Raw genomic sequence first — 24,288 nt, 5'->3', positions numbered from 1 at the left:
TTGGACACAGTATTCCAAGTGTGGTCTGACCATTGCTCTATAAAGTGGCATTATGACCTCCCTTGATCTACTCATGATTCCCTTCTTTATCATGCCTAACATCCTGTTAGCTTTCTTTGCCGCCGCTGCGCATTGAGCCGACGGCTTCAGGGTCCTGTCTATCAGTACCCCCAGGTCTTTTTCTTGTTCGCTCTTCCCCAATGTTATACCTAACAGTTTATACTCATGCTCCTTGTTTTTGATGCCCAGGTGCATCACTTTGCATTTTTCTACATTAAAACTCATCTGCCAATTTTCTGCCCATCTCTCAAGTTGCTTCAAATCTCTCTGGAGTTCCTCGCTGTCTTTTTGCGACCTGATTGCCCGGCATAGCTTTGTGTCATCTGCAAACTTGATGATAATACTGGTCGTTTCTTCTTCCAGGTCATTTACGAAGATATTGAATAAGATAGGCCCAAGAACCGAGCCCTGAGGCACACCGCTAGTTACTTTCTTCCAGTCTGAGTACTTCCCATTTATGCCAACTCTCTGTCTTCTGTTTTCCAGCCATTTTCCTATCCATCTTAGTATATCCCCTTCTATTCCATGGCTTTGTAGTTTATTGAGAAGTCTCGCATGAGGTACTTTGTCGAACGCTTTCTGGAAGTCCAAGTATATAATGTCCACCGGTTCTCCTTTATCGACTTGTTTTTTCACTCCCTCGAAAAACTGAAGTAAGTTTGTCAAGCACGACTTCCCTTTCCTAAAGCCATGCTGACTACCTCTCAGCAGGTCATGGTTATCCATATGCTGTACTATGCTGTCTTTAATCAAAGCCTCAACCATTTTCCCAGGGACCGATGTGAGACTCACAGGTCTATAGTTTCCTGGTTCTCCCCTTGATCCTTTTTTGAAGATTGGGATGACGTTCGCTATCTTCCAGTCTTCTGGTATCCGTCCGGTTCTAATAGACATGTTAGCGAGGGATTGCAGTAGTTCTCCGATTTCCACCTTTAGTTCCTTTAATACTCTCGGGTGAATTCCATCTGGGCCAGGGGATTTGTCACTTTTTAGTTTGTCAATCTGATAGTATACCTGGTCCAGATCCACCTTCACTGTGGTGAGACTCTCCTCTATTTCCCCCTTGAAAACTTTCGCTGTTTCGGGTATTGATGTGGTGTCTTCCTTGGTAAAGACAGAAGCAAATAAGGAATTTAATCTGTCTGCAATCTGTTTGTCCTCTTTGATGTATCCTTTTCTTCCTTGGTCGTCGAGAGGGCCCACTGTCTCCTTTGCAGGTTTCTTCCCTTTAACGTATCTAAAAAAGTGTTTGAAGTTTTTGGCCTCTTGGGCTATCTTTTCCTCATAGGCCCTTTTGGCTTCTCTCACCGCCTTGTGGCACTTCTTCAGGTCGTCTTTGTGACTGTTCAAAGCCTCGGTTGTTTTCTCGCGTTTCCATTTTTTAAATGAGTCCTTCTTTTCCCAAACTGCATCCTTCACCTCTTTGGTTAGCCAAGCTGATTCTCTTTTGGCTTTAATTTTCCTTCCTTTGGCTATCTGCGGAATGTATAGATTCTGTGCTTTGGTGATAGTATTTTTTAGTAGGGACCATGCTTGGTCTACCGTTTCGATTTCGGCTATCCTTTTCTTGATCTGTTTTCTTACCATGGCTCTCATGTTATCGTATCTTCCTTTTTTAAAGTTAAAGGTCATGGTTAGGGTCTTGGTTCGCTTCCCCTTCCCGATGTCGAGTTTAAAGTAGATCATACTGTGATCGCTCGTCCCCAGCAGGACCGTGACTTCTACTTCTTTTGTTTGCCCAGTTATGCCAATTAGGACCAAGTCCAAGGTGGCATTTCCTCATGTCGGTTCTCCTACCATTTGTTCCAGGAAGCAGTCACCCACCATTTCCAGGAACTTTATCTCCCTGCCGCAGCTTGAGGTTACTAGGTTCCAGTCTATTCCTGGGAAATTGAAGTCTCCCATGATCGTTACATTTCCCGTCCTACATTCATGTCTTATTTCTTCTATCATCTCAGAGTCTGTTTCCTCCATCTGTCCTGGGGGTCAATAGTAGAGACCTATTTTTGTGCCTGCTCCGTTCTGTCTGGGGATCTTTACCCAGAGGGACTCCAGTTTCTTTTTCTCCTCTGCCTTCCCTTCTCCAGTAGACTCTACTCCTTCCTGGACATATAGGGCAATGCCTCCTCCTTTCTGCCCTGTTCTGTCTCTTCTGTAAAGCTTGTATCCCTGCAGTACTATATCCCATTCATTTTCCTCATTCCACCATGTTTCTGTTATGCCAATGATATCTATTTCTTCGCGTCTTGCTAGTGTCTCCAACTCCCCCATTTTATTTCTCAGGCTTCTGGCATTTGTGTAAAACCTACTGGAGAACACCAGCTAGACACATGTATTGACAATCTGTTCCATTGTCTGGTTGAGCCCAGAAGGACAGTATGGACCATCTCCAAAGTTCTAGTGTCGTTTGTCAAATGTACCCTGGCCACAGTGTAATTATTTCTATGTTTACTCCTCAACAGAATTATATTTTATTCATCTTTTTCCTTTTATTTATGGTATCCAATTATTTATTCTAATAATACTACTTTTACTATTTCCCAAAACACGTTGGAAAGTCTGCAAGAATAAAAGCTAAAAAAGTATACAGTATATATTTTCCTATTTTATTTTATATTAGCCAATATACATTGATCCAGTTCTTTGAATTAGTGATTTACCCTCTGATAGTCAGCCCATAGTAGCCAGTGATTTTTATAGAGATCCTGGGTGATTTTCAGCCAGTGCCAGGCAGCACTGTCTGCCCAGTGCTGGCACTCAACCCAGATATTCAATGTTGGGCCATTTCCTGAGACCGGCATTGCATATCTGGTGATTTATTGACTCTAAATTAATGGGCTAAGCAAATATTCAGCGCTGGCTGAATAATAGCAAGCAAGGATAAGACTGCTATTTACATGGTCCAATTTCCCTGGCCAATAAGTGTAGGAGAGGGTCAAAGTACAAACCACACCAGAAAACAAAAAAAAGCATAAAGGACCATCCAGATTCGGGAATGGGTGTGAAGTTTATTTTGGGGCCTGACAAAGGCAGTGTTTCGGCATAAAGATGCCTGCCTCAGGGTTCTATTAAACTTGAAAGGCAATACCAGTCATAATAAATGACAGAAGCCTTGGAACTCCTCAAGCCCTGACACCACCAGGCCCACACAAAAACTTAAACTATCCTTTCCCTCACTAAAAGGTATCCTCTATGCAGGGAAAACTGGGCAAATCTCTCTTTTTCAGAATCACAGAGCTCTGGAATAATCTTACCGCCCCACTGCGGAATCTAGGCTCCTTCCAATTATTCTGTAAGCATCTGAAAACTAGGCTCTTCACAAAATTTTAATCCCCACTGGACTCAACATACAAATCCTCTACTTCCTTTATTAAACTCTTGTAAACCATACCGAGCTCTATAATTATGGAGAAGATAAGGTATATAAACTTAAGGTTTTAGTTTAGTTTAGTTTAGTTTAGTTTAAAATCCAAAATATCTTTGTGGAGATTCATTACCTGCACCAATAGGGTTAGGTTTACCTGCACCAGTAGGGTTAGGTTTGTCAATAAAGGACTGTTGGCAATCTCTGGACCGACCTTGGTACTTTTCTTTCTGATGAGAACTTGAACCCTGCTGCTGTGCTGTAATTTCAATGGGGTTGGCATGACAACATAAATATGTATATTCTAAATGAAGATATAGTTATATTACCTGTGCCATAATATGTAAAGAGTACTTCACTGAAGCAACTTTATGCCAAACATGGTACCATATCAGGAGCTCATTCTGTGGATATAATTACATGTATCTTGAATGCTGCAAGTTTGGAACTTTGAATTTGGAATTTATAAGCCTTTATTCATCAATAATTTAAGCAACGTATTCAAGCAGTGATCTAAACATGATATTGATATTGGCATCGACTGTGAAACAGATATGTACTGATTTTGCAAGAAAACAGGTTTTGAAAAAAAAAAAAAAAGAAGAAGAAATGAACCGGTATAGTGATACTGTTGGAAAAAAAAATATTCCATAATATAGTATATTTACTTTCCGAAGGTCCAAAGGAAAAATATGGCTTTGATTTGAAAGGTTGTTGGAGTGTGGTTGATCTTTTTTTTGTTCTTGAAACCTATTATACTACTATATGTGGCCACAAAAACGAAAATGTTTACGATTGCTGGGATGTCTTTATGGAATAACCTCTCCGGTCAAATAAGATTATGTGTGGAAAATTCAGTTTAAAAAAAAACAAAAAACTACTTAAGACTAAGGGCTCCTTTTACTAAGGTGCGCTAGGGCTTTAACGCGTGGAACAGCATGAGCTACATTGCCACGCACACTAGAAGCGTAGCACGTGGTGTAGCATGTGGTAATTTCTTGCATGCCCTAAAAACGCTAGTGCACCTTAATAGAAGGACCCCTAAGCTGTTAGTTGATGCTTTTTTATGACATGGTATGATAATTATTCCTTTGAAACTGTCTTGCATTCTTTAACTTGATGAGTACTTGTTGAAAGTATTGTTAAGGGCATTTTCTTATGTCATTAGCTATATATATATAGCTATATATATATATATACTAGTTATATATATATATATATATATAGCTATATATATATATATATATACTAGTGTTTAAGCCCATTACATTTGTTACAGTAATGGGTGCTAGAATACCCCCACCTATACCCTGAAGCCACCCATGCCCCGCCTGTACCTTGGCTGGATCGTGCATTCCACTGATTCCAGTCCCACCACCTCACCTTTCACCATTTCCTTAATCCTCTGTACCCTTTAGATCCTCATCAAGCCCTTTCCCTCTCTCACACCCTCTACCATCTTTCTCTGACCCTGTTTCACCCCTTTTGCCATCTTTTCCCTTCAGGTCCCCTTTGTCCAACAGCAGCATTTTCCCCTACCCCCTCTCGCTTTCCCTTCCCACAATCCTGACAAACCTCCCGACTCCAGCAGTGGCTGCAGCACTCTAAACATGCTGCTTCGCGTCCTTCTACTGCCCTGATTTACTGTGGCACATCCCTGATGACATCATCAGAGACGTGGCAGAGCAAATCAGGGCAGTAGAAGGCCGTGAAACTGGAGTAGAAGGCCGTGAAACATGCTGCTGGAGTCGAGAGGTTTATCGGGACCATGGAAAGGGAAGGGGGGAGTGCAGCAAGGGACTATGGGAGCCGGCCAGTCCGCAGGAAGGGAGGGTCGGATGGGAGGGTCAGACCGCGGTGGGAGGGTCGGATGGGTTCATTGGAGTATTTTGTGGGGCCGTTGTAAGCGCGGGAGTACTGTGTGAGGCCACGATTCACTTTGGGTTCAGCTGCCAGGGCATTTCGCACGTTGGAGTACTGTGTGGGGCCATTGTAAGCACGCATGCGCACTCCTGACTGCTACAGGCATACGGATCATGGAACACACAGGTAGGAGAGCGCATGTGCGCATAGAGGGGCATAATCGAAAGGGACGTCTAAGTCCGTTTACGTCCATATCGCAAGTCGTCTTGTTAAAAAGAGCCTAAGACACATTTTCGAAAGATACGTCCAACTTTTTTTTACTTTTGAAAATCGTCTAATTATACGTCCTGCCGATCTGTTCGTCCAAGCTTTTATTTATAAACTACTGATTCCCTACACCTCAAATAGATTATTGAGATCGAATGAGCAACATTTATTGATGATTCCCTCACTTAAAATTATTAATACACGGCGGCAATTCATTTTTTCTGTCAAAGCCCCTCAAACATGGAACTCACTTCCTATTTATTTAAGGGAAGATCGCAACTTGGATAGATTTAAGAGCAAATTAAAAAGCTTTCTTTTTAAGGATGCATTCGATAATTAGTAAGCCAGTTTAGTGGCCTTATTTTAATTGCACTTTATAGCTTTTCTAAAGTATATTGATCTTTCCTTTAGTTTTTCCCTTGAATGTCTTACTTACTATCAAATAATTTGTATTTCCTTTCCCTATTTTTCCTTGTGTTTTAATGGGTTTGTAATGTTAGTTTATAATTAGTCTTGCAAGATTTAGTTTTTGTCATTTGTTGTATTGTTCCCTAAATTTTGTAATTTTACTGATATGTACATCGCTTAGAATTCTGATTAAGCGATCAATCAAAACCTTATTAAACTTGAAACTTGAACTTGAAACTTAAATCGTCTAACTTTATACCACATTTCCGTACAACATTCCGTCCAAGTTCAAAATGCCTAAAACAAGCCCTGTTGGATGTGGGAGGGGTCTGCAAAGTGGTGGACTACACACCCAGACATGCCACCTAAATAGTGGGGTACCTTACAGGGCACCGCTGTGAACTTCATAAAAAGGGTGCCATGGCTTCTCCTCACTACAGCTCCCTTATAGGTGACGGTGAGCCACCTCCAGAACCACCTCCAGAATCCCCTAGACCCACTTATCTACCACCACAATAGCCTGTATAGCTGCAGGAGCCACTTATATGCCAATAAAAAAGGGTTTTGGGGGTGTATAGGGCAGTGCACATGTTTAAGTATCAATGCAGTTATTACAGGGGCTTATGGGCATGGGTCCTCCTCGCTATGGATCCCTAACCCACCCCCAAGATGACTTAAGCTGCCTCTGAGCTGGACGACTAGGCTTTCCTATGCCAGGCGGCCAGGTGATGATGGTCTGGAGGCTGAAATTTAAAGTTGTGATCACTGGGGTAGTATGTGGGGGTCTGTGTTATGTGTTTGCAGTGCTTATCTGGTGAGTTTAGGTGGGTTTTTGTGACTTAGACCATGTTTTACATGGCCTAAGTCACAACGTCCAAGTTCCGTCTAGGCTCTGTTGTTAAACTTTCGGTTATATATGCTGTACGTCTAAGTCTAAGCCGGCCCACGTCCCGCCCAACTCCCGCCCTGCCTCCCAAAATGCCCCATTTAGCTTTGGATGTTGAGCGGGCACTATGCAGGCCTAGGTCGTTTTTAAATACGTCCAAAACCCGGTTTTATTATCAGCGCTTGGACATTTTTGAGAAATGTTCGTCCAAGTGCCGATAGGCCGGTTTTTGGACGTTTTTCTCTTTCGATTATGAGCCCCTTAGCATTTTATTATAGTAGATGATGATTTTGGACTGTTATGTTTTGGTGTTTGTGTATTTTTATGCTTTTATATATGTTATTTTGGAAACCGCTGAGATTTTTGGTGGTATAAAATTTTTTTAAATAAATAAATAAAATATATAATGTCCTATATTCTAAATTACCAACATACATGTTTATGTGGCCATTTTTAGAAGCAAACATTTATTATTCCTAATGCCCACAGCATTTCTTAGTTGAAAGGGGACTTTTTTTTTTTCCTTTTCAGAAAATAATCTTAAAGGGCAGAGCTTTCTAAAAAATCAGAGCTATTTGCAAACCACTTGGAAAATTTATCATGGACACTTTCTGCTAGTTCTTAAAAAGGAAAGTATACATGTATTTTCCATTTGAAAGCTGTCTGTAGCATCACAATGAATATGCATGACGGAAATGAAGGAGGGAGATGCAAATCTATCTCATGCATATTCATTGTGGCTATCCTAAAAACCTGAATGGCTGACGGTACCTCAGTATCAGTGGCATAGTAAGGGGGGGGGGGGTGAGGGGGTGGTCCACCCTGGGTGCCATATTGGTGGGGGTGCTGGCACCCCTCGTCTTCTCTGCCCCCACCTGTTCCCATTCCTCCCCTCCATGTGTGCGCCCCCCCTTTCCTTTCCCATACATCTAGTTGAAGTTGATGTTTGCGGTGGTCAACAATATGCTCTTCGTGATCCCGTTGGCTCTCCCACTGATGTTACTTCCGTGTGCCAAGCATAGGAAGTGACGTCAGAGGGAGAGCTGATGGGTTCACGAGGAGCACGATGTTGACCGCTGCAAGCAACAACTTTAACTAGAGGTACAAGGGAAGAGAAAAGGGGAGGGGGCGTGGCAAGCATGATCGAGGAAGGAGCGGAAGGGTGCATGGTAGGCAGGAGCGGGAAAGGAGCGAAGGGCGCATGGCAGGCAGGAGCGGGGAAGAAATGGAGGGTGGAGATCAGGATGCCTTTTTGTGAACCACAGCAAGAAAAAGTGAAACGTTCAAAGGATACAAACAGCCAATGATCTTATTGTGACCAAGGTTTCTGGGTTTGAAAGTAAGAGAGATGCTATTTTTGGTATATTCCTAGTGGAACTAATTGATTCTTTTGTATGTACCTATGAGATGGTAAATATGACTAAAATAAAATGGATCTGGTACTTTGTAGTAATTAACAGGCTACTTCTCTACCTGTGGGAAATGTTATATAATATTTCCACATAAAAGGCATGTCAGAGGAGGTGAGCGGTGGTGAGTGACAGATGATGAGGCCAGCCACAGAATAGTGAGAACAATTATTTGAGCAGATATGGCAAGAACAAACAGAAGAAAGCTTGTGAGATCTGGCTCATCACTCACAGAGCCCCAGAGACAAGCTTGTTTATTATATAGAATGCTGATGTTCAGTCTAAAATGCACAAATAATGGCTCCAGCTTATTTCACTTTTTATCCTGAAAAATAAGCAAAGACTGAAAGACTTTTGTTCCCCTATCCTCCTCCCCTGTGCCATCGCTCTTTCTAAGGTGAGAGCTACTTAGAAGTTAATATGATTTTACATAGCATTGGAAACTCTGAATTATTCTAAATCTACCCTTTCCTCAGTACCATTCAACAATGTGACAGCAGTGCTGAAAATTACATTAAGGGCCAAGCAGCTTACTATTCACTTTGATTGTATAGTTTTCAAAAAGGCTGATTGTTTATCTAACAACGCAATTGTTTTCAACTTCAAGAGAAAAATATCCAAAAAGAATGATTACTTTTCTTTTCCGTGAGCACCCCCAAACCGTTCAGGTGCACCTACAAACAGGAGCACCTGAGTGGTGATGGGTTTCAAAAATAAAAACATAGAAACATGATGGCAGATAAAGGCCAAATGGCCCATCTTGTCTGTCCATCTGCAGTAACCATTATCTCTTTCAATCTCCAAGAGATCTCATGTGCCTATCCCAGGCCCTTTTGAATTCAGACACAGTCTCTGTCTCCACCATCTCTTCTAGGAGACTGGGCTATCATTTGCAAAGAACAAACAGTGAAGGTGACTAATCGGTGTTCAACTTCCTTTATTGTTTGATATGACTCGGCATGATCGTGTTTCAGCCCAGAAGGATCTGCCTCAGGAGTCTTTTGCGGACATGGTGCAGTGATACCGGGACAGGCGAGAGAGCAACAGGGCCGGAAGCAGCTCCCAACATCAGAGCCCGGCATCACTGCACCATGTCTGCCAAAGACTCAGGAGGCAGGCCCTTCTGGGCCGAAACACGATCGTGTCGCGTCATATCAAACAATAATGGAAGCTGAACACCGATTAGTCACCTTCGTTGTTTGTTCTCTGCTTTCACAGTTGTGGAGGTTGTGTTTCCTGTTTCTTGTGGTGCAAATGCAAGCAGTGTCTCACTTCCGGCTCACCACATAATTGTTTCCCATGTATTCACCTTTATAGGACCCCCTCCCCCCCAGGGACCCCTGAAGAAGAATTTTGTCGAAATGCGGACCGTGTTGGGTCCTGTATCCCTAGCGGACTAGGTCTTTTAAGGCTTTTATGTGGATGATTTATTTTTATGCGGATGATTTCAGTGTATCTTTGGAACTTTGACACTTTCAAATAAAGTCCATTTAGGAACATCGTCACTCCACAGAGTTTTTTTGGTTTTCTCTTGTGGTGCAAAGACATATTATTACTACTTATCATTTCTATAGCGTTGCTAGATGTATGCAGCGTTGTACATTAAAACATTAACGAGATAGTTCCTACCCAGTAGAGTAAACAATCTAATCAAACAAACAAACAGGGCATGTAGGGGGTTAGGGTGTGTCTTATGCATGGGTACTTTATAAGTGAGTGGGAGTTAGGAGTTAAAAGCAACCTCAAAAAAGTAGGCTTTTAGCCTAGACTTGAATACTGTCAGGGACAGAGCTTGATGTACTGACCCAGGCAATTTGTTCCAGACATATGATGCAGCAAGAGAGAAGGAACATAGTCTAGAGTTGGCAGTGGTAGAGAAGGTTACAGATATGAGAGACTGGATAAATGGAGTTCCTGGAGAGGAGTATAGGGGGAGATAAGAGAGGAGAGATATTGAGGAGTTGCAGAGTGAATGCACTTGTAAGTCAATAAGAGGAGTTTGAACTGTATGTCATTTCTTGTCATTGTCAATTGAAAACAAGCAGGAAAAAAAACATTTTGTATTTTGTCACTCACTGATAATAATATACACTATTAGGGATGGGCATCCATTTGCAACAATACATGGGAATGTCAATGACATATCCCATGTCATTGTATATCATTATTAATGAAAACAATTAAAAAAAATACCAAAAAAAATCATAGTTTTAGCATTTAAGGAGAACAAGGTGCATTCTTTTGAGAGAGTTCCCATGTCGTTATCAATGAAAACAAGCAGAAAAAAATACCCCCCAAATCATTCTTATCATTTAAGGAGAAAAACGTGCATTCTTTTGAGAGAGTTCCCTTGTCATTGTATGTCATTATCCCATGTTATTGCATGTCATTATCAATGAAAATAAGTAGAAAAAAATACAAAGAAATCATTTTTCTATCATTTAAGGAGAACGTGCATTCTTTTGAGAGAGTTCCCCATGTCATTATATGTCCCATGTCATTATATATATTAGAGACTAAAGAAAAAAAAATGAACATCAACTCTAGAATTACTCATTCAATCTTAGTACTTATTTAAATTAATTAATTAATTAATTTAGCTATAATTAATTTAGATTTTGTGGGGACAAGCCTCAGACTTAGAGTACATCTTCCCATACTATCATTATATGTCATTATCCCATGTCATTGTATGTCATTATCAATGAAAACAAGTAAAAAGAAATACAAAAAAATCATATTTTTATCATTTAAGAACAACGTGCATTCTTTTGAGAGAGTTCCCATGTCATTGCATGTCATTATCAATGAAAACAAGTAGAAAAAATACAAAAAATATATACATTTTTTTAATCATTTAAGAATAACAATGTGCATTCTTTTGAGAGATGGAGACAAATTTGCCCTTGTGTCATTCTCTATGGACTGCCTCTAAGCTCTTCAAAGATGTGGTCTCCAAAACTAAGGGCTCCTTTCACTAAGCTGCGATAGCGGTTTTAGCGCGTACTGAATTGCTGCGCACGCTAGACCTTAATGCCAGCATTGAGCTAGCGTTAGTTCTAGCCGCGTAGCACCGGTTTAGCACGTACTAAAATCCTGCTCGCGCTAAAAACGCTATCGCAGCTTAGTAAAAGAAGCCCTAAATAGACTACTAGAAGAGAAGCCTCTCCAGCAACCTATACAGAGGCATGATCACCTTCTTTTTCTGCTGGTTATACCTATTACTGTGCAGCCTGATATCTTTTTTACATTGGCTAATGCCTTGTCACACTTTCAAAATGAGGGATAGTAAAGCACAGTATTTAAATTCTAATAATTGATGAGGGTTTTCAGCATTGATAAGAAGCCAGCTGTGAGCATTCACTTTAAATTACGGCAAACTATTATAGCTGAATGTGTATTTGTGCTTTATAGGAGTCTCTCTTGCCTATTTGTCTTTGATATTTCATTGCACTTATTATTAGTTGTGACAATTTAAACAGAAGATTATCTAGTACTTTTTTTTTATTAATGAGCATCATGTCTTCTGACATGTTACTACTCTTCTTGAAACGTAGCTGTATTAACAACTGCTGCCAGTAGTTCTTAAATTTACAAATAAAAACAGGTGTCAGAGAAGTAGTTTACATCCCTTTCCTTGTTATTTTACTTCTCTTGATTGTTTTGAAATGAAAACCAATGCCTTCTCAAGGGAATATGTCTGTGGTTTTTTGTTTTTGGTTTTTTTTTCTTTCATCCACAAATGTTTAGTTGGGCAACCTCTTAAAATATAGGTTCTGGGTGCAACTACAACTAGGGGTTGCTAAGTACTAATATTGGGAGATTTTTAGGGATTTGTGAACTCCCTTGAATAGTTGTTAAATGTGATTTTAGTGTCTTGTGGTTCCTTCTAGAAATGCATTAAGTTCTAGTTGGAACTTGGTCCAACTTAATATGCTTATAATTTACCCTATTGGTACGAACATAAGAATTGCCTACAGCAGTGTCTCTCAAACTGTGTGCCAAGGAGAGGCTCCAGGTGTGCCACGAGAGATTTCAGAATTTTACTTTATTTTTTAAAATTCCCTTCATAAGTATGCACTAGAATAGATGACATGAACGTAGTGTATGCAAGAATCTGTCAATGTTATGAGTCTCTGTGTAGAATTAAAGACCCAACATCAACTACAATAGCGCTGAATTTGCTATTTATCGTTTCTTATGCTTTTTTATCTTTTCTTATGCATAACCAGTAACGCTAATACCATAGGGGAGTTCAGATCTCCACCTGAGTAGTTTGACTCGTTGTGATGTTATTCTTCATAATTCCCGGTATAGCATTATTTTCACAATTAACTTTTCATGTATAACTTTTTTCTTAATTTATATTCAATAAGTTAAATAACTTAGGGCTCCTTTTACTAAGCTGCACTAGTGGTTTTAAATTGCTGCATGCACTAGACGCTAACGCCTCCATTGAGCTGGCGTAAGTTTCTCTGCGTAATGTGGGGGTTAGTGCACGCTAATCGGCAGCGCGCGCTAAAAACGCTACCGCAGCTTAGTAAAAAGAACCCTTAGTTTTTTTAGCAAATTAGTCCCTTATCCGACGCATTTCGCATGACTTTATGAAGGTCAGGGGAGCTTAAATTTATCTTTGCCTGTTTTGATCGCCAGCGGCAGACTAAAACAGGCAAAGATAAACTTAAACTCCTCCGACCTTAAGCCATTTGAAACGCATCGGAAAGGGGACTAATCTGCTAAAAAGCTAAGTTATTTAACTTATTGAATATAAATTAAGAAAAAAGTTATATATGAAAAGTTAATTGTGAAAATAACGCTATACCGGGAATTATGACGAATAACACCACAACGAGTCAAACTATTCGGGTGGAGATCTGAACTCCCCTATGGTATTAGCATTACTGGTTATGCATAAGAAAATATAAAAAGCATAAGAAATGATAAATAGCAAATTCAGCGCTATTGTAGTTGATGTTGGGTCTTTAATTCTACTGAGAAGAACAGAAGATTGAATTAAGGGAAGATGGCTCAACATGAGTATCTGTGTGCATAAGGATACAACCGCCCAGACAAGCATCATTCGTTGATGTGATTGATCCTTGAAATCTAATGGCAAGTTAATTTTAGTTTTATTTTTTTTATGCAGTAGTTATCCTAACTTGAGCAACAAAGCAATCAAGGCTTGGTTGCTGTTTGGATCTTCTTATCTCTGTGAATTTGGATTTTCAGCTTTGATGGAAATTAAATTGAAAAAACGAGAATGATTAAATGATTGTAAATAGTAGATGATGAAATACGTGTTTGCTTGTCGACTATCGAGCCATGTTTTGAATTAATTTCCACTCAGAAACAAGCACATCTATTGCAGTGATTAGCAATTCTATTCTATCTACTTTAGTTTCACCATTGTTACAATTACCTATACTTAGCTTAAAGAACTTTAAATAAATAACTCTCAAATTTAAGTTTTTGTTGGATTTGCAATTTTATAATATCAGTTTTAATGTGCCGTGAAAAACATTTGCTCCGTTTAGCGTGCCAAAGCTAAAAAAATGTTTGAGAGACACTGGCCTACAGGGTAAGATCAAAGGTCCATCTAGATTACTGTCCTGCATCTAATAATGGCCAGTCCTGGACACAAGTACTTGGCAGAATCCCAGCGAGTAGCAAAATTCCATGACCTCATAGCTGGAGTGAATTTTGATGGGAGGTTCAGAGGTTGAGAAGTAAGATCAATGTTGGGTAGACTTCTATGGTGTGGGTCTCATAAATGGCATCAAGGATCAAGGCTGGAGAGGGTTTTGAAGACAACTCTAATAGTTGGGAAGTAAGACTAGTGCTGGGCAGAATTCTACGGTCTGTGCCCCAGAATTGGTAAGAAGAGAGAGAAATTAAGTATGCCAGTGTTTAATCTTTAACAAGTGGAATCTGTGCAGAGTGCAGAATACAATTCTGGCCTTCTTGTCAGGCAGGCTGGATGGGCTGTACTTGGTAAAAAAAATGCTTTTTCAGCCTTCACATCCTGTTTCCATCATCACCACTTTGCTGTCCTCGTACAATCCATCATCCTCTCCAGATTGGACTATTGTAACTCTATCTATTTAAGCCTGACAAAGAAAAGCCTTCAAAGACTTCAGCGGATCCAGAACACTGCGGCTAAACTAATCTCGAAAAGAGTAAATTTGACCATGTCTCCCCACTCCTGTCTAAACTTCACTGGCTTCCAGTAGTCTCTAGGGTCCACTTTAAATGCGTCTGCCTAACCTTCAAGATCCTACATGGCATCCTTCCTCCCCTTTTCCCATTATCTTGGAATTCCTCGAATCCTAACATCACTAGAGCCACCCAACAATTCAAACTATCCTTCCCCTCATTAAAAGACATATCCCTTCCAGGAAAACTAGGTGCATCCCTCTCCTTCAGATGTACTGAGCTCTGGAATAATCTTTCTGCCCCACTTCAGAATCTGGGCGTCCTCCAACTTTTCCGAAAACATCTGAAAACCTGGCTATTCTCAAAAATGTAATATGTCCTCCTCCTTGCTATATTAAGTCCCTCTAAACTTTCTCTTCACTATCCTGTTACCCTCTTTGGAGTTCCTTTTCTACACCATTTCCTGTAAACCGTGCCGAGCTCTACGATTGTGGAGATGATGCGGTATACAAACTTAAGGTTTAGTTTAGTCTTTATCTGCTGATATTTGCTATATTACTATGTAAAAGATTAGTTTAGAATCTACACGTGGAAGTACTTACACATATATGTGTGTGTTTGCCATTTTAGAACCCCACACATGTAAATGCTCCTAATTATACACAAAGGCAACAATTTTTCTGCACTTTCAATTTTGAGAGGGGAAGGGCTCTGGATTAAGGAGGAGACCCCCTTAATCCCTACAGTATAGGGCTGACTAAAACGAGCACTTTAAAAAAAAAAACCAAAACCTCAACAACTTATACATTACTGAGAACAGTTGTAAATCCAGATAATGATATATTAGGCATCTTTGTGCATTTTCTTTCTGAAATAGGGAATGCACATGCAGATTATGGTTCCATCAGGGAGTATGTAATGGAGTATGTGGCAGAGCCCAGTCTGAGTTTTCCTGTAACTCTGTGCATATTCACCCAAACAGTCCACAAAACACTTTATAAGGTGCAACACAACTTTTATTTTTCCCCAGACCTGAACCAGTCTCAGCACAGGCTCAAGGAAGGCAAAACAATTGCTTAATTCTTAGAGCATTAATTCCTCATTTCAGTCTTCATTTATCACAGGACTTTATTCAATCCCAACACTGAGTTCCACAATATATTCAAATTATGAGGTACCTTACCATTGCCAGCAGAGACCTTCTCACACACTTTACAGTCCTTTCCAAGGCTCCCTTTCAGACTAAAGCTAGGAAAGGTAGAAGTCTTTCTCTGAGGGACCTCTCCCAACTGATCTCAGGCTAAAGCATATATTCCCCTTCCTGCCTGAGGTCCGTCCTTGTGACTCAGAATAATTGCTCCACCTCATCTAAGGTGGATCAGCTCTGAGCTGCTGAACCCAGTGCATCCTGGGACCTGTAGTTCATCTCCTCTTGAACTAGTGCCCCCTGCTGCCTGGTGGTATAACTGTAGTCATTGGGAAAACCTCTTTGTTTTCTTCAGGTAGGGAGGGATATGTGATGTGATGCTTCAGGAGTGGGGATGTGGCTGCTGGGGATGGCAACTAGGGTTCTGAGGGATAAGTAATGCCCAGCTTCTTTAATATGCAGTCCGGGAGTATCAAGCCATGATATGATTTAGTGTCCAATGCTCCCTGGCAGTATAAATAGCACAGATTATGAGGTTATTATATTTATTGTGCCACCTTTCACCATTGGCATTGCATTACGAACCAGATTACTGAATGGATAGAAATTGAAGACTAAAATCAGACAGGACATGGAAACATAAAGCAGGGGAGAGATGAGCAATGTACAGTACATAACCTAAGAAATAAAAGACAAAGGGGAAAAGTTCTAGCCACAAGAATAACAATGTGGTGACTGCAGTGGTTAATTAAGGTGCAGTAAAAGCTCAAATTTTACTGCATCTTACCTACTTAAGGCCCTCTTTTACTAAGCCAAGAGCATCAGAGCAGTGTCAAAGCATTTAGCGCTCCGGGCCGCAGTAGAAACCTCTACCAAGGCTCAGTAAAAGATGGGCCTTAGTGTGTTATTTTATCATCTTTGATCAAAGCATATCCACATTAAAGTCTCTCATTAATCCAGTTAAAGTAGCTGTGTTAGGGAGCATTATAAATACTTTTACTCAGATTGCTGCCTGAAAACTGCCCACACTCAATTTGCCTGGTTAATTGCGGTTTACTCACATAAATGGCTTTGAAAATAATCCTCTTATATTATACATTCCAACAACCATATAATCATTCCACCAGGATGAGAAACTGACTCTCAACAGGTTTCAACCAAATTAAATAGCAACTTATCTTTAGATTTACTAAAGGTATTATTTAATGCATATCACATATTGCAGGCTCCATTTTATACAATGGGGCCCATTTAATAACACCGCACATTAACAGCATTGGTGAGCACTAACCCGGTAGCGTATTTCAATAAATTTAGCTCTATGTATGTTGCACTCTATGGGATCCTTTTACTAAGCTGTGGTAAACACTAGCCAGTGCTTACCACAGCTTAAAAGGATTTACTGCGGGATAGGGTTACCATATTTGGAGCCTCACATACCCGTGTGCATGGCCCTGCCCCATTCCGCACCCATCCCCACCTTGATCCGCCTCCAGCCCTGCCTAGTTCCACCTCAAGCCCCACCCTGTTCTGTCCCCCAGCCACGCCCACTTGTCTTCTTCCCCGATGAGGTCCGGCCACGTCTGAAGGGCCTGGGGCATGCGCGGATGTGTGTGACGTCATTCGCGCATGCTCAGAGGCCCTCCAGATGCAGACATCTGGTAACCCTATGCAAGACATGGTTAGGCATTCTGTGCTAAGTTTCTAATATGCATGTGCTAACTGCACACTCAAGATATTTTTATTTTTGATTAGAGGGACATGTTAGGGGGTAAAGAGTAGACGTTCGTACACTAAAGCATGCCCACATTTCCATGCACTAACTGATTAGCACAGGATTACAGTGGGGGCTCTTAGCGTCCTCAAAATAGGTGGTGTCAGCAAGTGCATTGAGCTGCAGCTGCAAAACTTGATCTATACTTTTTGTCACCTATGCTTCCCATTTAAGACACCTCCTGGGAGGGCAGAGTGAGGTCCCTTTCTCATTTCTCTCTAGGACTACAGCAACCTTAATATTAGAATCAACTATTTCCCCTTTAAAATTCCTGAATCCCCTATGGATCATTCAACATGTTTCAATGTGATATAGTATTCAGGTCACTCAAGCTCACACACTAACAGATCTTTCAATGATCATTTATCACAGTCACTTTTGATTTATTTACTTCCATCTGTTACTGAGTCTGCCTTATGGTATTTGTATTTACTTGTATATTTATGTATTTATTTAGAAACTTATATATTAAAATAAAACAATAATAAGGCAAGATAGATTGTACCATATAATTCAAATACTTCTTCCATGGTTTGATAACGTTCAACGGGAGTCAGGCAGAACTTCCCAAACTTCTCTTGGTCAGCTTACAGCTAGTCAGGACTTTAGGATATTGATAATAAATATGCATGAGATGAATTTACATATGCTAGGTTTCCAGTGCATGCAGATTTATTTCATGCCTCCCTATTGTGAATATCCTAATGCCAGAATGGTTGGTGCATCATCAAGACAGGCTTGGGAAGTTCTGCATAAAGATGTTATAGGTTAAAGTCCATTTTCTTAGCATGGAAAATATTAAGGAAGCTTATACAGAGGGGATGCAAATTTTGGATTCCTAATCAAGACTATTTATAACCTTGCTTTTATCATCCCTTCCTGATGAATGTTTATGGAGAAAGGCAGGAGTAGCTACTCAATGAACTTGTTTCATTTAATAAAGAACTTAACAATAGTTTGGCCGATATTCAGCAACTGGGGATGGCTGCTAACTTGTTAATTTGTGTCTTAGCAGTTAATCACTTCTCTCTAAATCACTAACTATTCCCTGTACTCTTTTTAAATCTCTAATATCGTAAAGCTTAATGGTGTCTGTTTACATATTGAGATATGTTTACATATTGAGATATGTTTACATAAAGAGATTATTGATCTAATACTAACATATACTTCATTATATATGTTTATGTATATATATATATATTAATTCTTTATTTTTTTCATTTGTATGAACCTTCGGATATCAACTGGACCATAAATAGTGCTCAGAAATCTCTTGTCTTCATCAGTCCAGTTTATTGTTTATTTACTCAAAACTCTAAAATTCATTTGATTTCATACTTATTCTTAATTTCATAATTCCATAGCTATTTCTTCGTTGTATTTCATTTTAGTTTCCTTCATTTCCTTACTTAATGTCTTTGAAGAAAGACTGCACATACTCGATTGTTCCCCTCGACCCTGAAGAAAAACGTTGTTTGAAACATGCATGTCGGGAGAGGTGGCATTGATGAACGTTTGAGAGCTAACCTCGAAGCTAAGTAGCTAAGTAATAAGTTTATATTAGAAGAAAAAGACATTAAGTAAGGAAATGAAGGAAATTAAAATGAAATACAATGAAGAAATAGCTATGGAATTATGAAATTAAGAATAAGTATGAAATCAAATGAATTTTAGAGTTTTGAGTAAATAAACAATAAACTGGACTGAAGAAGACAAGAGATTTCTGGGCACTATTTATGGTCCAGTTGATATCCGAAGGTTCATACAAATGAAAAAAATAAATAATTAATATATATATACATAAACATATATAATGAAGTGTATGTTAGTATTAGATCAATAATCTCTTTACAGTGTATATGGGGCCGCAATGTATAAACAGACACCATATAGCTTTACGATATTAGAGATTTAAAAAGAGTACAGGGAATAGTTAGTGATTTAGAGAGAAGTGACTAAGGACAACACTAACAATTGGTTAAGATTTATCAAGTGATTAGAAGTTAATCAGGCATTTCCAGTGGTATTTAACCAATTATTGCTACTGAAAATGGCCAGTAAGTGATGAAAAATAAGCCAGCAATGTTGGGGGCATGCCAGGGCATGACCATTCTAGTCTGCATTGGGAGGGGGTGCTGAAAAGTTCTCGGTCCAAGCAGCTTCACTGTAGTGAATTTCACATTAAAAGTTCCAGGAACAGATGTCACCATATCTTGCTTATATTCTATGATGAGCCCTCAAAAAACTACTGTACTTACATTAAGATGACACCTGTAGGCATAAGGGCTGTTGTGATATACAGGTGTGTATAGTAAGTTCTGGGTGGGTTTTAAAGGGCTCACCATACAATATAAGCAAGATATAGAGACATCTGTGCCTGGGACTTTAAAGTGAATTTCACTACAGTACTTCTTAGAAGATTCCCTCTGCTATGCTCAGCTCTCTGAATAGTTTGCTAAGGATGCAGACTGCCTAGAGGAAAACTTTTGTGCATTTTTCATGTGGACGTATTTATATTCAACAATGGCCAAAAAAGATAGATGTACTAAACACCAAAACGTCTACATAGGTCATTAAAAAAAAAAAAAAAAGTGAAAGACATCTTGCTGTTTTGAGAATGGACATTTTCTCTACTGGAATTCTGGACGTCTTTCCCAAAAGTCCAAACTCAGACTTAGACGTCATCAAAAATGCCCTTTCACATGTCTTTTGCTGCCTTTATTTTTCTCTGCTTCTTTGAGTAGTAAATCCTTTAGTACACCTTACTAAAGGATGCCTTTGTATTGGTAACCCATAGCTGGCTAAGGGCCTCTTTTACATAGGCAGGCTAAGCGTTTTAGCGGGTTCATAGTCAGTGGCGCGCAAGACACCAGCACGCCGACAATTCAGAGCTGACAATTCAGCGCAAGACAGAAGCGCGCCGCCGAAAGCCGCCAAAAACTTATTTATTAAGAACTGTGACGGGGTGGGTGGGGCCCACTTCCCTACTTTAATGCATAGTGTTCGTGCTGCCGTGGGGGTGGGGTGTGGGGGGTGCAACCCCCCACATTATAGACAAAATGGAACAGTTTCTGGCAGCGCGAACACTATGCATTAAAGTGGAAGGGTTCCCCCCACCCCCCATCGGAGCTCTTAAAAAATAAGCTTTTCGGCGGCTTTTGGCAGCACGCTTCTGTCTTGCGCTGAACTGTCAGCACGCTGGTGTCTCGCGTGCGATTATCCCATCACCATTTTAGCGTGGATTTAGCATGCGCTGAATCAGCGTGTGCGCTAACCGCCAATGCATCCATAGGATAACATGCACGTGTTAGCGTTTAGCGTGTGTTTAGCGCGTGATAATATTTAACGCACGCTACAAAGCATAGTGCACCTTTGTAAAAGAGGGGGTAAATATTGAATATCGCACTTAACTGGCTAAGTGTTAGCCGGCTCCAGAAACCTGGAAATCCAACAATGGTTCCAGGACATGGCCTGGCATTGAATTTCTGGACTTAATGCCATCAGTGGTTAGCATAACACTGATCGCCACCACCTGAATATCTGGCCCATTATTAAGAGGATGTGACAGCAGTGTTTGAACATTGTAGTATGTATTCTGTTGCTCAAATTATATTATTCCATAGCTGCTTTTATATGTTAATAGCAAACAGCATACCTGAAGTAACTAGAATCTGATTGGTAGCATAACTCTAAGATGATATAAGTCCATAATAATTCAACATTATTACATGCCAAATGAAATTTATGGCTCAATATAACACCAGTTTTATAACGGTGTTATTCATGCTTATTTACATCAGTAGAAAAAAAAGGATAAATCACTGTGAAATTTTACACTTTAAGAGATTTCATTCTTGATTAAATACTTCATCTTCAAACACATTATTCCCTTAACAGCAGAAACGATTGCAAGATATGGGGGTCCAAATATTGTAATTCCAAAGAGCATGAAAGGATTGTACCAGTTTTGCTGAATATTCTGAAACTGTGTGGAGAATTAATGTACAACAATCTGTGTGTGCTTCTGTAGGGTTATAAGATTCTGTTGGTTTCTGGCTTTGAAACAACTGTGTAAAAATGTATTTTAGCCATCCCTCTACTCAGGAACAGTTGATAGTTTAGGGCCAGGGCACAACAAAATATATACACTCTGTCATCATTTTTTAATATGATTTAACTGTATATTATCGATAAGGATAAAACAATTCTAGGAAATAATGGTGAAAATTTCTGGACATTTAGGGGCAAATTCTGTATAGGATGTCTAAAGTTAGTCATCTACAATGTGGATGTCCAACCACTTAGGGCTCCTTTTACTAAGGTGCGCTAGCGTTTTTAGCACACACTAAAGATTAACACATGCTAACCACGCGCTAAATGAAAAATACTAACGCAATTGCAATGGGCTAATTGCAATGGGCAGACTTGGTGGGCTATAGCCCTTTTCTGCCGTCATTTTCTATGTTTCTATGTTTCTAAGCTCTATGGAGGCGTTAGCGTTTAGCGCGTGCGATATTGTAGCATGCGCTAAGCGCGCGCTAAAACCGCTAGAGCACCTTAGTAAAAGGAGCCCTTAGGCATCCAAATAAATTGAATAATAAGCACAATTAACAACTTTAGCAAGCAATAATTGGAAGTTAGATGTCCAAAGGCTGTGCACAATTCACTATATAGAATTTCATAGATGCCCACTGGAAAAAGCTGCACCTAACATGACAGTGGTGGGTATGGTTTTAATATGGATGTCCATTTACAGAATCGTATGCCACTCAGCATCCTAATGTGACTACAATCTCGTCTAAAATGTAGGCATTGCAAAACCAGGTCTACTTTTGGGCGTGAGCTGGGTGCTAACTAGCCACAAGTTAGACTGCGTTAGGTGTGCTGGAGGCGTCCAGATATAGTGGTATGGGTTTTGTTTTTGGGGGGTAAAGAATACTCCAGTTTGATATTAAGATAAAATATATTTAATAATGCATTACTCAAGCAAAGCACATGAAAAAATATATTGCATACTAAACCTAATTCCCAAAAAGTTTTGGGGGGGTTAAAGAGTACTCCAGTTTGATATACTGTTAAATATATATTTAATAATGCTGGTGCCATTCTTAATGCCTTGGATTGTTAGTAACCTGATGAATTCAGAAGGATTGCATCAAAATCCCTGACGTAGCCGAGGAGCGAAACAGGGATCATCCTTGTCAACTACATTGTGCCTTTCAAGCGCATATCCTGGTGCAAATTGCCTGTGTGATTAAATTAAACAGCTTTATTTGAACAGACTTGAAGTAGCAGTGGCCAATTGAGCCCTGTGTCCCATCGGGAATAATTCATTAGAGTAGGAGTAGAGTTGTTGGGTTTTTTTTTTTTTCAAAAATCCATGAAGTACAACTGAGGATTTTTTTCCACTCCTATTTCTTTTTGCTTTTCTATTTTTAGATGGATAGGTATCTGCTAGGAGTTCTTTTTGCATGTTGTTTTTTGAGCAGGCTAACTTTTGAACTATAGTGATTTCATTTACCCCAACACTGAGTGGAGTACAAGGGAGATAAAATGGAGTACAAGGGAGATAAAATTCCTAGACATCATAAATGACTGCTTCTTAGAGCAACTGGCCCAGGAACCAACAAGAGGGGGGACCTATTTTATATTTGGTCCTTAGTGGAGTGCAAGGCACTCCTGTCATGTACAGGAGTTAACTGTGTTGGGTCCACTGGGAAACTGTGATCATATCGTGATCAAATGTGAGCTGATACTGGGAGTGACGTTGCAAAATAAATCTTCTGTAAAGGCATTTAATTTTCAAAAAGGCAACTATGATAAAATGAGGAAAATGGTTAAAAGAAGCTAAAAGGATCAGTTGTAAAGGTTAGGACTGTAAACCAGGCATGGATGTTATTTAAAATTACTATCATGGAAGCTCAGACCAGATGTATTCCATGTATCAGCAACGGTAGAAAGAAGAGGAAACAAGAGCTGGCATGGTTTAAAGGTGAAGTGAAAGAGGCTACTAGAGCCAACAACAACCCCCCCCCCACACACACACACATCCTTTAAAGAATGGAAAAGAGATCCAAATGAAGAAAATAAGAAGAGACAGAAGCAATGGTAAGTTAGATGGAAAGCATTGATAAAGAAAGCTAAGAAAGAATAGAAAGATAAACTTGCAAAAGAGGCCAACAACTCCTAACATTTTTTTTTAGGTACATCAGAAGCAGAAAACCTTTGAGGGAATCTGTGGGGCCATTGGATGATCAAGGTGCAAAACGGCCACTCAGGGAGAATAAGGCCATAGCGGCCTTTGCTTCAGTCTTTACAGAAGAAGAAGTAAACCTGAACTGGAAATGGTTTTCAAGGGTGATGTGGAGGAACTGAAAAAAGTCTTGGTGAATCTGGAAGATGTACTAAGCCAAATTGACAAGTTCAAAAATGATAAAGCACCTGGATTGGATGGTATACATCCCAGGGTACTAAAAGAACTCAAACATGAAATTGCTGACCTGCTGTTAGTGATCTGAAACCTGTCATTAAAATCATCTGTAGTACCTGAAGATTGGAGGGTAGCCAATGTTACGTCGATTTTTAAAAAGGATTACATGGGAGATCTGGGAAATTACAGACTGGTAAGCCTAATTTTAGTGCTGGGCAAAATGGTAGAAACAAAATAAAATTGTGGAACACATAGACAAACATGATTTAATGAGACAGAGTCAGCATGGGTTCAGTCGAGGGAGATTTTGCCTCGCCAATTTGCTTGACTTCTTTGAAGGTGTGAATAACCATGTGGATAAAGGTAAATTGGTTGATGTAGTGTATCTAGATTTTCAGAAAGCTTTTAACAAAGTTCCTCGTGAGAGGCTCCTGAGAAAATTAAAGAGTAATGGGATAGGTAGCAAAGTTCAGTTGTGGATTATGAATTGGTTTATCAGATAGAAAACAGAGGGGAGGGTTAAA

This window comes from Geotrypetes seraphini, chromosome 11, assembly GCF_902459505.1.
Source record: "Geotrypetes seraphini chromosome 11, aGeoSer1.1, whole genome shotgun sequence".
NCBI lineage: Eukaryota > Metazoa > Chordata > Amphibia > Gymnophiona > Dermophiidae > Geotrypetes > Geotrypetes seraphini.
This window is presented reverse-complemented; position numbering follows the sequence as displayed.